The sequence below is a fragment of the Pleurodeles waltl genome, chromosome 12, assembly GCF_031143425.1.
Source record: "Pleurodeles waltl isolate 20211129_DDA chromosome 12, aPleWal1.hap1.20221129, whole genome shotgun sequence".
Taxonomy (NCBI): Eukaryota; Metazoa; Chordata; class Amphibia; order Caudata; family Salamandridae; genus Pleurodeles; species Pleurodeles waltl.
This window is the reverse complement of record NC_090451.1, coordinates 230,642,910-230,660,888: the sequence shown is the minus strand read 5'-3', so window position 1 is coordinate 230,660,888 and position 17,979 is coordinate 230,642,910.

Below are 17,979 nucleotides of genomic sequence, written 5' to 3'. Positions count from 1 at the left end.
TGTTAGTCTTTTGTTGATAATAAGTAAGATGTCTTCAACATCTGGGGCAGCGTCTAAACAAATGGGTATTACAATGGGACGGCCACTGCAACAACCATTGCATGCCCCTCTGATGCAGAATACTGTCATGCTGCCCCATATGTACATGGAGGTGTAACGCTACAAAACACTGCATAACAAATCTTTGTACATATGGTGCAGTAAAATGCACCATTGGAGCATCAGGGAAAGTGATGTTTTGGTGGTGCCAGGGCCTCTATTAGCTGGCCCTTTGTCTTATTGACAGAATAGTAATGTTTGACAGTTGTTCAGTCCTACCATAAAGTTGACTTGCTTACTCAGCCTAACATGTTGAATGTGTAACAGTTGTCAATGCACATAAATGTTCCAAAATCACTAAGCTAAGTGTTCCTGTCATGCCTTGCAGGTGGGCCCCCACCCTACACTGATGGAAAAGTGTCCCAATTTGAAGACCCCCATTGCAGCCAGTAAGTGTCACCTTGTGCGTCACATGTCATTCCAGAGTTTTGTGTGAGAGGGTATGATGTGTGCAATGCCATGTTGAAATGTAATGTGTGACCAATGAAATAACATCATCTGAGTTAGGATGTGGACATCATATCTGATGCAACTGTGAAGATGGAGAATAAGTTGATTGTTGCACAAGTGCAAATGTGTGCTGCTATGGAATTGTGGGTGTTACTAAAAGGAACGCATGCCCACATACACAGTGATGTCAGAAAAGATATGTGTCAGAGGTGCTGTTTATTTGAATAGCATGCATGTTGCCAACATATTTGTCACAACACTTTTTACAGCACTGTGTGCCACACATTGCTTTCAGTTACTCAGGAAATGGTACAGATGTTGTACATGTTTTGAGGTCTTTAGGAGGCCTATGTAGGAGACCCTGGCACCACCGGTGCCTCACTACTCTTCAGAATTTAAGTGAGGCAGCGTCCGTGCAAGGAGACTTATTGTGCTGGGCAACAGTCAGTTGAGTACACTATGAGAACACAACTCTACTCCAGATGGATGTGGGGCATGTCTACGGGTTGTAGCAACTAGATGTGTGTAGATTTACCAACATGATCTACCCATCATAATTGTGGGTGAGCTTGGTCACATCACATGTGCCTAGAATGTGAATGCTGAATGTATACCTGATACGTAGGCGATGTCAGACATGCATGGGCACAGGTAGTTCAATAAGAAGGAATAATGTAGCTACACCCAGTGCAGTGCCACACTTCCTGTGCCCCTTAGGGCACCCATACAGCCACTAATAGACATGTTGCACACCTTACCACAAGGTAAGGGGCAATAGGTACAAAATCTGCAGACATTACTGTTCAGGGTTAGGGAAAACTATATGGCCACTAACCCTGAACTGTATATAGGGGCCCATTGTTAGCAATGCTGTGCCCCCTTGTAATGCGTGCTCTGAGTAGGTGTTAACCCAAGGACACATGAATGATGCATTGGCATTCCAAAGAATTCCCAGTGCCAATTTTCCTGTCCCCTTACCAGATGAACCCCACCTTGCATCCGTGATGCCTGGCCAAGGGTTGATGTAGCTCTAGGGGTAAGTGGTAGCTTGCATACATTGCACTACTTTTTGACTACGGCACAGGGATTTGGGACTTGGTGGGCCACTTGATGCTCACTAGTATGTTGACACAAATGCTGTGCAAGGATGCAGTAGTCCACTTACCTCTAGGCCCTAATGGTCAACAATGGATAGCCGTTGATCCAGTGACATGTACTTGATACCGTAGATGGCTGGAAGGAAGTTTAGTCTTGATTTGGAGTTAGATATTGTTGTGGAATGTCTGGTGGACTCCATGGGTCATCTGAGGATGCTGTGCACATTGCATGTTTGTTCAACCTCTACCCAATGCTGTATTTGATAGCTTGTTCTCCTCATGTTTTAGCTGCCACCACGACCACAGCTAAGAAATGTGGCTTTGAAAAAAGGGCAGAACGTTTCCACCACATAACGCAGGTACAGGCCGGGTACCATAGGATGGGCAGGAAGTATTGCCTTGAGAAATCTTCAAGGGCATAGCTGGCGTTCCAACATGGGGGACCTCCGCTATTGGCCGCAACTGTGCAGGCCATATCGGGCACAACATCTGGGCTCAGGGGGGCCTCTGCTGGTTCAACCCCCTCCACTTCATCAGCACCTATCGGTACTCAGGCACTGCAACATCCACCTGCAGCAGCCACATAATCAACCTTTGAGGCGGACATGAGGAGGGACATGGCAGTCATAATGTCAAGGTTGGACCAACTTGAGAAGGACAATGCCAGAAAGTACAAGTTGTTCAAGTTTTGCAAGAAAAAGCTAAGGAAGATGTAAACCTGTTGTTGCACAGCCTCCCAGCTCCCTCCCTTTTCCCATTTTATATTGTTATAATTTTTAGTGGGTTTTAGGGGGTAGTGATAGGTTAGGTATATAGATTATGTTAGTTGTAGGACAGAATAAGTATAGTTGGGGGGTTCTCTGTTTATAAAAATGTTTAAAACAAATCCATTAAAAAAATTAATATTTTGTTTAGAATTTAGGTTAAGTTAGTATATGTTTAGCCTTAGTTTATTTTGTCCTACTTGTCTCTTAACAGGGTGGGGGGACAATGTTTAGTGTGGCCCGTTAAATGTTTAAGATAAGTTTAGATTGGGATAGATAGCTGTGGGGGTAAGTTAGGATAAGCAAGTATAAGTTAGTTTAGTGTAGGTTAGTGTCTAGGTTAGATTTTATTAAGGTGTCCTTTTAATGTTTAAACAAATCCAGTTAGTTTGATTTCCATTTATGACAACGTGTATCCCCTATAACCAAGGAACTGTCAGATTGGCTGCAATATGACACCAGCTACTCAAAAAATTTGTCATCCCCAGTTCCAAACATTTACATTGTGTAGGTATACGGAATCTTTGACAGGTAAGTATGGAACTTCAACTGTCATCACTGAGGTCTGTTAGAAATAATGTTTGAAAGTGCAGCACATATTACATCAATTGAATTAGGGTATGTATCCTCGCACACTGACAGCTGCCCGTCACTGATGAAATGTACCTCTTCTGTTCCACACATTTTAGTTATACTGGTGCTCTGATCTGGGAAAATACCAGGGCACTTGGTTCAGACCCATACATTCCATATGTCAACTTGCATGCATATCTGTTCAAGAAATGTTTTGAAGGCTCTATAAGTTGGTTGTAGCCCACAACATCATCAGTCACCTTTTTCATGTTACAGTCCTACTGTGTGGCTCTGGGTCAGACTGTAAGACACACATGTAATGAGGTTCCGTTTTCAGTGACATAGCTTCACATATTGCATAAATTTAGATGAATTGATCGATCACAGTAAAAGTTGACATGATACATGTGAATATGGAGATTTATTTACATGTGCAAGTGTATTTTCCAATGCAATACAATGTCCAGTTCACAGACCCCATGAGAGATCCTAAGCCATTTGTTGTACATTCAGACTCCAACGGTGAGGGGCATGTCATGAGACAAGGATAGGAGAACAGTGCATTAGTCAGGATGTGTTGAAATTGACAAGTTAACAGTGGTTGAGTGAAGAGGGCACATAGCCAGCTGTCACAACACTGGCATGATGTTAAGTCCAGAACTAAGGAGGTATTGTCCATGTGGCACAGACTGGTGCTACCGGGTGGTTTTCCATGTAAATGCTGTTCCTTCCACAACTACATCTTCTGATGTGTGTGGTGCCTCCTGTGTCATTGGTGGTGCTGTTGTTGAAGTTGAGGGAGCCAAACAAATAACAGGGGATAGAGATGTGGAGTCACAGGTCCCAGCAGCTGCCATTTGTGGGAACACATAAGGCATCATTGCAGCAAGGAGGAACTGCTGATTTCTCAACACCGCAGCAACATCACTGTGGCAGACAGCCATGTTTTTCCTGAAGGAGGCCACTTCCCGCTGTATGGACTCCAGGGTAATCTGTATAGCCCGAGCCTGTTGTCCATCATGCTGCTGCCACTTTGGGAGGGCAATTCTTGAAGCCTCTGTGGCATGACAGCAGCAATGTTGGCCAGGGACTGCTGGAGTCCACACACTGGGGAGTGGGTGCCTCTGATGGGAGCTGAGCTGTCCTTTATTTTTACTGAGGCACCTCTGCACTCCCTCTAGAAAGCCTGCCATGGTCTCCATCCCCACCCGCACCTGCCTGGCCAGCTCCCGCTGGATTCCTACCACTGAAAGATGATGTCTGGGTCCTCGGAGTCCAGGGCTGTGGCAGGACTGGTTGGTGCTCTGTGTTGGTCGCTGGGTGGTTCATGTGGAGCCCCTGCAACTGTGTGTCCTCCCTGCGACTGAAGGTGGTGACTGGACATCCTCCATTGATGGTCGGCAGCTGGACCTCCATTTCATCTGTAAAATTCCAAACAGGCAGGTCTGCAGGAGGTAAGGCATCATCCTCTGCAATGAAATAGTGAAATGTCAATCTTTGACTGTAGTGGCTGTTGACATGGCTCATAATTTACTTGCTACCTGAGGCTCAGTGTCATTTTACAGACCCCAGGTTGTAGATGTAAATTATTTGTTGCATTGTGCATCACATATGGGGCAACCTTTCAAGGAATTTTGTGCAATGATCCCACACCACCCTCTTCCTTGCAAGCCCCTTGCCTCTGTCACCATGGTAGCACGTCATTTACCTTCCTATTCACCATGGTGGACATTCCCGGAGTAGTGTAATGTATGCTGTCACTCTTTTGGTGCTTTACTGCATTGGCACCATGAATGATGGCACTAGTGCAGTAAAGCACAGGTAGGTTCATCGCTTACGATGCTTGTGTCACTTTGTCATCTGCCTTTAGCAGGCCCCTCACATGTGCTAATTGGATGGGACAGTGAGAGTGTCAGCCCAATTAGTCCGTCCCTCCCTACATTTGAGACATTTCCTTGCATACAGCATATCTGCCAAGGCATACGTTGGTGTAAGGATGTAGACTGTGGTTCCAATCATTTTGAGACTTTATTGATGTGGCACAAGGGGAATGGGCAGCTTGGATCCACATGGGCAGCTATTTGTATGATGATACAGTTGCATTACGGGCTAGTGACATTGTGCCGGTAGCGCAACATTGATGCCACTTGTGCTAGTTCTTATGAATGTAGAAGTCCCTTTATGCAGAAGCTACATTGAAGCTACTTGTACAGCAGCACAAATGATGGTCACAGACATGCCCCATGTGTTGTATGAGTTAACTTTTGTGCCCATTCTCAATGGCACATGGAGGTATGTGAGAGTTTCTGTTGGGCCACCCTCTACGGGATGCGTTCAACAGGTTGCACACTTAGACCCTGATTTTTTCTCAAGTGGCACCCCTCGGTGCAGCAGCAATATTAGTTGCACGGCGCTGCGACAATTTCAAAACGCAGGGATGCGCCATGTTTACTGGAATACGGCACACCCCTGTGTTTCCCCCAGTGCCTGCGCAGATTTGTTCTCCCTACACCAACGAAGGCATCCTTGCACCATAGTGAAGGGGTGCCTGTATTGAGAAGATAGATCATTTATATGCAGGAAGGTGTCCCTTCCTGTCATTGAGAAGGGCAATAACACAAGCAAAATGGAAAGATTTTCCCTTGTTGCACCATCCTGACACCTCCCCTGTGGTGGTGCTGACTTCAGTCACAGTCTCTGGTGAACATGTTTCTTGGAACAACAACATGCAATGGGTGTTGTTGTGTCACAGCCATAGATACACTAATTGCACGTCCCTTCCAGGGAATGTGCTGTATATTTACAAGGTGATGTAATGCCACAGCAAGTGGATTAAGACCACACTGTGTATATGTCAGTGTGCACTGCACCACCAGAGCATTAAAAGTGAGGCTTAGGTAGCAATGGGCCGTTTTCATTCTGGCCCTATGTGTCCCAATGCGACCCTATAGCATGCATTGAGTGTGTCCTAGTGCCTCTCCCTTCTGCCATTTGAAAGATTCCAGATAGTACTGCGCTGTCCTGCCCTGCAATTCCAGTGACCAGCTCCTCCGGCATGACCAATGCCACCATCCCCACCAGCTCATCCAGGTGCTCCTGGGGTGGGGGACGTCCATTTCCAGTCTGCAGTGCTGCCTTTCTGTTCCTGACCAGTTTCTCCTTAGTTCTGCGCTTCCAATCATGCCAGCGCTTCTTGCAATCAGTAACAGTCCTCGTCACCTCTACCACTCAGTTGCATTTATCTACTATTGCCTGCCATATAGCCTTTCCCCTATCAATTGGCAATTTGGAGGTAACGAAGAGCTGGTGTTGTTGCTCTGTCACCTCTCTGACCAAGATGTTATGCTTCTCCTCACTAAACCGACACTTCTGCTTCCTCTTCTCTTGGGACTTTTCTGGACCCTCCTGGCTGGTACTTGGCTGATTGCGATCTTCCTGTGGTAGCTCCTGGCCTGCATTCTCCATCTTGTCTTCCCATATGTTTTTTCCTTGCTTGTGCATTTTTTTTTAATGCTAATGCTGTTAAATATGGTGCTAACCCGTTTTGTGTCAAAAAACATATGGCAAAACATTCTAACGCCACTTTTGCAATATTAGCTTCATTATTTCTTACGTCATGTCGCAGTGGTTAGCGTAATTGTTTTTAGTGCCATAGTGCGACATTTTATAGTATGACTTAGCTCACTGTAATTGTTTTGATGCACAACTGTACTAGTGCTGTTGTACATCATTTTTGTTAAATATGGGCCTACGGGCCAGATGTATGACCCAGATTCCGCGACTCGCAATTTGCGAGTCGCAAAACCATATGTACAACAGTGTACTTCACACTGTTTGTGATTCCCAATGGGGTCGCAAATGACCTAACTCATTAATATTCATGCAGTAGGTCGCAATTTGCGACCCCATTGGAAATGGCTGCACTCACAGGGATGGTGGCCTGCTGGGGACAGCAGACCACCATGTTTGGTACTGCTTATAAATAAAGCAGTTTTTTTTTTAAATGCAGCCCGTTTTCCTTAAAGGAGAACAGGATGCATTTCAAAAACAAAAATGAAAAGTTTTCTTTTCATTTTTGCAGAGCAGGCAGTGGTCCGTAGGAAAAAATATTTTCGCTACCATTCACAAAGGGAAAGGTGTCCTATGGGGGCCCCTTCCCGTTTGCGATTGGGTTCGCACCAATTTGAAACTGGTGCTAACTGCGATTGTTTTGTGACCACATTCACGGTCCCAAAACAATTCTAGATTGCACTGCGACTCGCAATTAGGAAGGGAACAGCCCCTCCTAATTGCGACTCACTAACCTATTTGGTGATTCGGTAAATAGATTATCGAATCGCAACATAGAGTATGTACATACTAAAATGCTTTTTTCTTGTCGCAAATGGGTGTGCGACACAAATAAAAATGCTACGTACATGTGGCCCTAAATGTCTGGGACCTAACAGATGCTGAGGTTGCAAGGGAAATACAAGTAGATACTGAACGGTGTTTTGAAGAAAATGTGGGGTCTGTAACCTCTGCTCGCAAGGTCTGGGAGGCATAGAAGACAGTCATTGACAATTGCAAAAAAAATGTTATAGCATATAAGAGAAAGATGGCATCAGAACAGATTGAGCAGTTGGAGGCAAGGATTAATACATTAGAGGGGAAACACCTTGATACCCCAATCCTGAATACGCTTAGACACTGTTGAGAGAGGAATATAGAGACCTAGCCGAAGATGAAGTTCGGAAGTCGCAATTGCCGAACCAACATCATTTATGCAAGGTTGGTAATAAAGCAGGTAAATTATTGGCGTGGCTAAGCAGGAAAGAGTTGGAAGCAGGCTGTGTCACCACAACTAAAACAGTGATAGGAGTAACTGTAGGAAAGTACCCTCTTTCTTGGCATGGTTACCCCCATTTTCTGCCTGTTGTCAGTGTGTCTGACTGTTTTCACGGGAATCCTGCTAACCAAAGCCCCAGTGATTATGCTCTCTCCCTTCTAATTTGGTAACTTATTACTTACCTAAGTAATAAGCATAGTGGTGTCCTCATGTAAGTCCCTAGTATGGTACCCAGGGCATTAGGGTACCAGGGGATCCCCATGGGCTGCAGCATGTATTATGCCACCCATGGGGAGCCCATGCAAAGCGTATCTGCAGGTCTGCCATTGCAGCCTGCGTGAAAGGGTGAATGAACTCTTTTCACTACAGGTTACTACACCGGGTCACTGTAAGTCACCACTATGGCAGGCCCTCTTAGTCCAGGGGGCAGGGTGCAACTACCTGTGTGTGAGGGCACCCTTGCACTAGCAAAGGTACCCCGACGAACTCCAGTTCCAATTTCCTGGATTTCGTGAATGCAGGGATGCCAATTTAGGCATGTACTGGACATAGATCACTACTGGTATCCAGCTACATTTTGGCAACTCCGAACCTAGGCATGTTTGGTATAAAAAATGTGGGAATCATACCCCAATACTGTTGCCAGTATTAGAAGTATGATCCCATGCACTCAGGGGGCTCCTTAGAGGACCCCCAGCATTCCTCCTACTAGCCTTCTGGGGTTTTCCAGGCTGCCCAAGCTGCTACCACCCATCAGACAGGTTTCTGCCCTCCTGCTGCTTGAAAAGCTCAAGCTCAGGAAGGCAGAACAAAGGATTTCTTTTGGGACGGGGGTAACACCCTCTCCCTTTAAAAATAGGTGTTACATGGCTTGGGAGGGGTAGCCTCACCAAGCCACTGGTATGCTTTGATGGTCACATTGGTGTACACCGGTTCAGGGACCTCCAGTCCCTGCTCTTGTGCAAAACTGGACAATGGAAAGGGGAGTGACCACTCCCCTGTCCATCACCACCCCAGGGGTGGTGCCCACAGCTCCTCCAGCGGGTCCTGGGTTCTGCCATCTTGAATCCAAGTTTGGCAGGAACCTCTGGGAGCATCTGAGTGGCCAGGTCAGGCAGGTGACGTCAGATCCCCCTCCTGATAGGTGGTCACCTGGCTAGGTGACCAATTCCCCTTTCAGGGCTATTTAGGGTCTCTCTCTTAGACGGGTCCTCAGATTCGGCTTGCATGATTCCAGCAGGACTCCTCTGCAACCTCTACTTCAACTTCTAGCCACTGGAACTGCGACTGGACCCTCCAGGAACCGACAATCTGCATCCACAACGAAGACTCTGCTTGCAACATTGTTTCCACAGCACCTTCCAGCTTCTGCAACATTTCCTCGGCTGTGCATCCGCTGAGGGCGGCAAGTCTTCAGTCTGCACAAGACAGAAGAAGGAATCTCCCTTGGAGTGAAGGAGCTACTCCCCTGCATTCACAGGCACCAACTGCAATGACGACCGGCTGTGTGGATCTCCTCTCATCCTGAGCAGCGTGGATCCTGCATCACGGATGGTAGCCCGGAGTTGTCCTCTTGGTCCTCTCTGCCAGCTGTCCAACTTTGGTGGATATAAGCCTTTGCTATCCCATGCAGGACAGTACCCCTGTGCACCGCGTCTCTTGCAGCTACCAAGGCTTGTGGGCATCTCCCCCAAGGGATCTTCAGGCTCCTTGTAGACCCAGCCACCAGCACTCCTTCCTGTCAAGATTTGGACCGAAATTCCAAAAAAAGGATGGCCCTACTAACGCAGGCCTGTTGCCTGCAGTACATGTGAACAGGGTTCTCTCTGAACCATATCCAGTGACAAAGGGAACCTGACAATGATGTCCCCTTTCATCCTTACTTTTTGCGTTAGCACCGGAGCCACTTGTGTGCTTGATATGTGCCATGCCCACCATTAGAGGCTTTCGAGTCCTAGAGTCAGATCCACATGAGAGAAAGAAATCACTCTACGCAGACGAAATACTTTTTAATGTCAAGGAACCGCAAACTACATTCTCGACAATCCTGGAAACTATAGACAGCTTCGGTACATACTCACGGTATAAAATAAACTAGGTCTAGTCAGTACTATATGACCCATTTGGGATTGGCTGAGGGTGAAATGAAGATCGTAGTGGAATTGCACCACATTTTAGGAGACATGACCCATGATACATCATGTTAAAGATACCTTCTGACACTGATCTACCAAGAGCAAAGCTCCTGTTCTGTAACTTGGGATTGTTGGTGGCTAAGCACAATGTGGACAAATACCTGGGTGTGTCTGAAATTCCCACAATGCGAGAATGGAGTGATGGATAGAGGCTGCCACCAGACGTTTCTAAAGATATGGGTCCCTGAGGAAGTTATTACAACTTGGGAGCCAGGGAGGGGGAAATTGTTGGTGGTCCTATTGATAGCCTCGAACAATTGGACAGTGATGCCCTGTAAAGTCCTGGGCATATACGCTGAACAAAACGATGTCATGGTAATGGAAATGGAACTGATGTATCGACTCCAAGTTGTTTTTTGTTTCTTAATGTTTATTTGTGTTTACAAAGAACTAATGAAGATTTTTTTTTTAAATAGTGATGTAGACTTTCCATTGTTTTCTAATTACGATTAACATCCTTCCCCATCTTGTAGGGCGCTGGCGGGTGGCGTTGGCCATAGCACAGTGCCCACTCCTCGAAGGGGAAATTGGCGCTCCCAACTTTGAATTATACTATGTGACAGCACAGCTGCAGTGGCCACTGCGCTGGTTGGACGTTCACCCCAGCACTGAGCGGACGGCTGTCCATTCTGGGCTTGGTGCATTGGGCGTCTACACCTGGCTAATGGACCGTACTTGCACACCCCAACAGGGTATGAGCCCTATGATGACAGACAGGACGTGCTTGTGTCAGTTTGTGCATGGTCGGAACCCCATCATCCCATATTCACCTTCGATCATGCTGGATCAACTACCTTATACACGGGGATGGCAAGTCAACGTGATCTGACACACTATAAATCTGCCGGGATTGACTCTTTGGATGATCTATTCCAGGATAATACCCTCATCTCCCTTGTAGACGTAATGGATACGTATAATATAGCAGCAGGGCAATTCCTGCCATATCAAGCCATTAAACACACTGTGAGAGCCACTTGTGAGGCTGGGGAGACAGAACCGCCCCACTCGCCTATCTATCATGTGCTCATTACAACATCTTGACCCTATACCGAGCCTTGCTGTATAGCGACCCAGCTGACATGGATAAAGCGCAGGCCCGATAGAATGAAGTGATCTGCCAACTACTAACGGATGAAGCCCGGAAGTGAGTTATCCAAAACTTAAAAAAGGTATCCCGGAATCACTGATTCCGATTCACACAGTTTAACTATACGAATCAGGCATACCTCTCCCCCAATGTATCAAGATGCCCGAGATGAGAATTGATGGAGGCCAGGTTCTAACATATGGTCTCGGACTGTCCCCCTCTACAACAGACGTGGGTGGAGATTACAACCATTACAGCAGACCTTTCAGGCCATGCGTTGACACCAACGCCTGAGTCTTGCCTCCTTGGCACTTTACCCCAGGGCCAAGGGACATAAACACTTACATTGATTCATTCATCCTCTTTAAACGGCAAATTGCAATGCCTAGCTGGACATCTTGAACATAAAGAGAATATCATCAGCATATAGTAACGCTATATGAAGGACGATTCTAAGTTGTGTACCCCAGAGTACACCCAGTTGCCTTTGTTTGAAAGACAGTGGTTCCACTGCTACTGAAAAAAGTAATAGTAAGAAAGGGCATCCCTGATGGCACCTCTACCTGTTGATAATAAGCGCAAAATGCACTGCCCCATCTTGACCCCAGCCATCGGGCCATATATATGAGAAAGATAGATTTGTACTGATTGTGGCCAGCACCTATATCCCTCAGGACCCCTAGCATAAAGTTCCCAGTGGAAGAGTGAAATGCCTTCTTCAGGTCTAAGGCAGTACACACTGCCCTCGTGAAGTTGTCTGAGGAACTAGCCATGACATCTAAAAGTCTTAGGTTGTGTGAAGTGCTACAACCTGAAATAAAGCGTGAATGGTCAGAATGTATCAAGAGAGGGGGATTTGGCAGAAGCTGATTAGATAGTAAGTTAGTGAGAATCTGAAAATCAGCATTGAATATCAATGGTGGACGAGAGGAAGACATTTCCGTCGAGTTCTTGCGGAATTTGAGCTTTGTGGGATTGATAGCTTTATTTACAGAATCTGGAAGGTGTCCCTGCACCAGAGAGGTATTATAAACCTGAAGCAGACTGTGTGCCAACTGGCGGGTGTAGAAGGCTGGCTCAATTTATGTGTACACCTATGGTGCGGCACCCTATACTGAGCCCAAGCAACCCTTAGTGATAGTGTTTAAGTGTCCAGATAGCAAAAGCTCTCTAAGTGTAGCAGTGGTGAGCAGTTAAAGCTTATCTAGGAGGAGTGTAAAGCACTTGCAATACCACAATAGTCAGTCAGTAACTGTTACACGAGAAAGAACCACACCTGATTGCAATGAGCTCCAACAGGTTGATGTGGAGTCCGGATTTTGCCGGTGGCCAGAGTCCTCTGACCTTCACCTCTCCCAAATGGTTGCCCCATCCCAGGAGTGACACATCTGTCACTTACGTCAGATCTGATTGGGAAGAGAGAGGAGTCTAACGCTGACCCAACTGTGGTTCATCTGTCACCAGTACAGATCTTTTGTAGTGCCTTCTGAGATCTGGCCCAGGTCGGAGAGATTCTCCTGATGCTGTGCCCACTGCAACTTCAGGTACCACTGCAGAACCCATATATGTCAGCAGGTATGCGCCACAAGCAGGATGAAGAAGGCCATGAGGTCCAGCAGCCTCTGAGTCAGTCTCACTGCAACCAAAGATAGAGGCTGAAATATCAGCAATGTAGCCTGAATGTCCTGGACTCACTGTTCGGGAGGGTAAGCCCAAAACTGCACTATGTCCAGAACAGCTCTGATGAAAGGGGGCGTCTGAGAAGGGATCAGGTGTGACGCCAGCACGTTAGTCTGGAGGTGGGAGACAACCGCCTGGGGCGAGTTCACCTTCAACAACCAGTCATCGAGATACGGAAAGACTGGTATCCCTGATCTCCGCAGATGAGCTGCAACCATCCCCATCACCTTAGTGAACAGGTGCTGGTAAGGCCAAAGTGAAGCACGGCAAAATGAAAGTCCTTATGGCCTACCATGAACCGTAAGTAATGTCTGTGGGCATGCAAGAAGGGAATGTGGAAGTATGAGCCCTGCAAGTCCTCGCTACCATCCATCCTCCTGGGTCCAGGGCAGTCAGCACTTGAGCGAGGGTGAGCACATTGAATTTCTCCTTTTTTAGGAAGAAATTGAGAGGGTGCAGGTCTAGGATATGGTGAAGGCCTCCGTCCTTCTTAGGCATCAGAAAGTAGCGGGAGTAACAACGATGTCCAACTTCTGATGCCAACACCATCTCTATTGCTCCCTCGGCCAAGAGAACCACCACTTCCTGGCAGAGTAATGAGATGTGGTCCTCCTTTTGCCTGTCGCAAGTGGGTGGCATGGATCGAGGAGTAGTCACAAAGGGGAGGGAGTAGTCCCTTTGAATATTCTGGAGAACCCAACAGTCGGATATTATCGACCTCCAGTGGTGCTGGTGATGGCATATCCTGCCTTCCAGTGGGCCCCCCATGAAAAGCAAACTAAAGAGACTTGGATGCTGCGGCTGCATGGGGAGTGGTGGACTGGTGTGACCTCTGGTTACCTGACCGACGAGGGCTGTGGTACCATGTCCCCAGCCACTTAGGGGCTGGGAAGTATGCAGACCGTGATGGCTGAGTGAGTAGAGAAGAGGCTGAAACCCTATTCCATGGCCATGAAAGAAGCAAAAAATAGATTGGCGTTGGTGAGGGTCCATAGAATGGCCCAAGGACCTGGCAGTAGCTCTCCTGTCCTTGATGCGCTGCAGCAGTGAGTCTGCTTTGTCTCTGAAGAGACAGGAGCCATCAAAGGTCTTGCCTATGAACGAGGTCTGGACATCCCCTGAAAAGCCATTGTGCCAACCAGGCATGGTGCCTAAGGGCCACCGATTATGAAACCACTGTCTATTGAATCGGTCTTATCTGGCCCACAGCATATAGTGAATTTAACTGCTTCTCTCTCGTCAGCCATAGCTTGGGAGAGCATGGCTTGCACCATCTCCAAGAACACAGGGAGCACCTGCACAACTGAGTTCCGTAGTGAATGGGAGTATTGGTCCAAAAGGCATGTAGTGTTCATCAACCACAGTGCCAGGCTGGTGGAAGAAAACATCTGTTTTTTCACGGAATCCAGCCTCTTGGATTCCCTGTACAATGGAGTGGTAGGGAATGCACCAGGATTTACTCTGGAAGTGAAGGCTTGGACCACCAAGCTCTCCAGGGTGGGGTGGCTGGGTGAGGAAACTGTGAACCAACTGTCCTGCTCACTGGGGCCCCTGTGCAGGCTTGGACCAGGCCCAAGTCTGACATCCGTGACGGCTTTGTTAAACAAAGGAAGCAGTTCTGATGGGGTGACTCCCAGCTGAAACACCTCCATCAGTACATTTGTCTTGAAAGCCACGTAGGGTAGCTGAAGGTCCAAGACCTCAGCCACCCTCCTCACCACAATAGCAAATGAGGCTTCTTCCTCTGTAGCCGCGGTAGGAGTAGAAACCAAACCAGCATTTGGGGAGGTGTTTAGACCACTGGAATCTCCCAGAGCTTCACACCAGGTGTCCTCAGTGACATATAGGGGCTGGTATTCATCAGGGTCTAGTGGCCTCTCTCAGTCATCCCAAGTCATAGCCCATAAGAACAAGGCACAGGCTCCAGCCTGGAAGGGATGCCTACCGTCAGTGATGGAGTCAGCGTCGGATGACGCCAATCTGCCTCCAAGTATGGGATGAACATGGGGGTGTCACCGCCAGTGGGCACCAGCGGCACCAGGGACGTTGACAATAGGGGCAAGCACAGGGAAAGGCTGATGTGGTTCATTCAACATCTGTCCTGATGCATCCATGGATCCAAAGGGCACGAATGGTGCCGGGGGTAAGCCCACGGGCAGAAGACCAGTAGGGTCCCATCCCAAACCTGTGGGGCCCAATGAATGGGCCCGCCGAAATATCAGGTGCATGGCCTCAAAACTCATGGATTTGGGTGGGGGTCACTCCAGCTCCAGGATACTCACTGAGGCGTGGAGACAGCCCTGGAACAGGCTCAACCACAGAACCATGCCTCAGATGCAGATGTTCGCTCGTCTTGTCGGATGACTGACGGACGGGGCGAGGTTGAAGATCTCTTTGATATCTTGATCTTCTTATGCTTGTGGGACTTACCAGAATGCCCAGACGACTGACTGCACAATGAGCACTTGGAAAGCCTCCTTGACCGATCCCGGGACCTTCCATTCGACTGGGATCAAGACTGTCATGGCGTTGAACGTCAAGCAGCAAGGAGCTTGACAGATTGCTCCCTCAAGGATCTGGGGTGCATTGCGTGTTAATTGACACAGCACTTGGTGTTGTGGTCAAATCACCAGGGGAAAACGAGGTACGGATCCGTCACCGACATTTGACGGGTGATAGGCTCCACATGGTTCGAGACCAGCCTTCCTTGTAGACATCCCTGCCACACCAGGAGACAATGTCTCAAAAATCTTTGCCAAAAGTGTCAAAAAAACAGGTCAGTCAAAAAATGACTTGGAGTAGCTCTTCCGCAATCTGCGCTGCCTGGGGCGGAAAGAAAAGAACTTATGTCAGCACGCTGGGGTGGCACCTATATAAGCACCACGCTCGTCACTTCCAGTGTGGACAATGCCACCTAGCAGTACACAGAAGTATGCTCACAAAATATTTCTGGATCCACTCTGGCGCCTGGGGATAAATCTAAGGCAAGGTATCTGCAGGCAGAAGTCTCTATAAGATTAAGAAATGAAGGCCCTCATTACAACCCCGGCAGTAAATCTTGCTTTCTGCCGCGCTGAAGACCGCCAACATAGTGTTGCGGCGGCGGAATTCCGCTACAGGTATTACGACCCACAGCTCGGAATCTGCCACAATACAGACACCCACACAAATCCGCCACACCAAAGGTCAGTGATAAACTGGCGATGCCAAAACCCACACCGTCACGCCAACAAGAATACGCCCACACTATCACGACCCATGAATCAACGCGACGGTCTTTCAACCGCGGTAATCCATTGGCGGTACACACCGCTGCGCTCAAACTACACACACTTACAAAACACAACCACATTGGACAATTCCAAATACACACACCTGATACACATACACACACCACACCCACACACCCCCAACACTATAAACCACACACCCACATTATCCACAAACCCTTACAACGTGAAATTTTGAAGAAGGCCAGAGAGAGAGATTATCTAACACAACAACAGCATCCACAGGCAGACAACACCATCACTTATACAACATCCACGCACCTAAAACAACACACACCAACACATCTCCCCACACATCACAACAGACAGCACCTCACACATCACCCACACCACATCATGGCACCTCAAAGACACCCCAGGTTTTCTGAGGAGGAGCTCAGGATCATGGTGGAGGAAATCATCCGGGTAGAGCCACAGCTATTCAGATCACATGTGCAGCACACCTCCATTGCGAGGAAGATGGAGCTATGTCGGAGAATCATCGACAGGGTCAACGCAGTGGGACAGCATCCAAGAACACAGGATGACATCAGGAAAAGGTGGAACGACCTACGGGGGAAGGTGCGTTCAGTGGTATCCAGACACCAGATTGCTGTACAGAGGACTGGCGGTGGACCCCCACCTCCTCCCCCACAACTAACAACATGGGAGGAGCAAGTCTTGGCAATACTGCATCCTGAGGGCCTCGCAGGAGTAGCAGGAGGACTGGACTCTGGTAAGTCATATCTTTATTACCATATCCCCCACAACCCACCTGCATGCCATCAAATACCCTCACTCCTATCACTCCATCATCTCACATATGTACCACTATCACAACCCACACATCTCAATATCAAGGCCCTGCACGCAACACCTATGCATGGACCACCGTCACCAAAGCATGTCCAGTACAGATACCCACACAGACCACAAACCAACTATCACAAAAGGGCTAACACAATGATGCAAGCACAGGAGTAGAGGGTACCTCACCCAATGCACAAGATGGCATACACAGATACTAAAGCTATGCATTTAACCCCCAACAGGACCCATACCCAACGTCATCGGACAGGAGGTGCCAGACATATCCAGTCCCCCCACAGAAGAGGCGCACAGTGATGACAGCAGCTCTGCTCAAGATGACCGGCCCGGCCCATCAGGGAACTCGGGACAGTCGGTTCCCCTGACACAGTCCCAAACCACCACTAAACCTCCCCCCTCAGGAAACACCACCACAGCACCCACCCAGCGAGCCCATCCCTCTGTCCCCAGGACACGTCAATCAGCAGTGTGTCCACCACTACAGGGAACCCAGGCAAACCCACCAACCCAAGAAAATCAGGGACCTGGGGTCAGTGGCAGTGGGCACACGGTTCAGGGCACAGAGGCACAGGATAACAGGGAAGCTGGGAGCTTACCACCATTCCCAGGAGACCGTGGGCATGGTACTGGCCAAGTTTCAGGAGACCCAGCGGCTGCAGGAGGAACACTACCTGGAGATCAGGGTGTTCTTAACGTCCATTAACAACACCCTGGTCACCATTTCAGGGGTGCTGGCAGACCTTGTCAACACCAGAAGGGACACAGTGGCACACCAACGGGCCCCTGACACTCGCCTGGACGATGAACAGCCCTCCACCTCCGCCGGCGCTAGTGGACAGGAGGCACCGCCACAGGACCAACAGGCCACCAGCACCCCACCCCCTGCAGAAGGAGAACCACCACACAAACGGTCCCTGAGATCCAGGAACAAGACAGAGAACATTGCCAAGACCCCCGTCAGGAAATAAGACCCTCCTGAATGTCACCCTTCTGTCCCACTTTGTCACCCTGTCAACCTTACACTGCCAGTGCTCCCCTTCCTATGCCCCATTGGACAATGCACCTGTGCGACCAAGAGACTGGACTCTGCCATGGACATTCCTCCA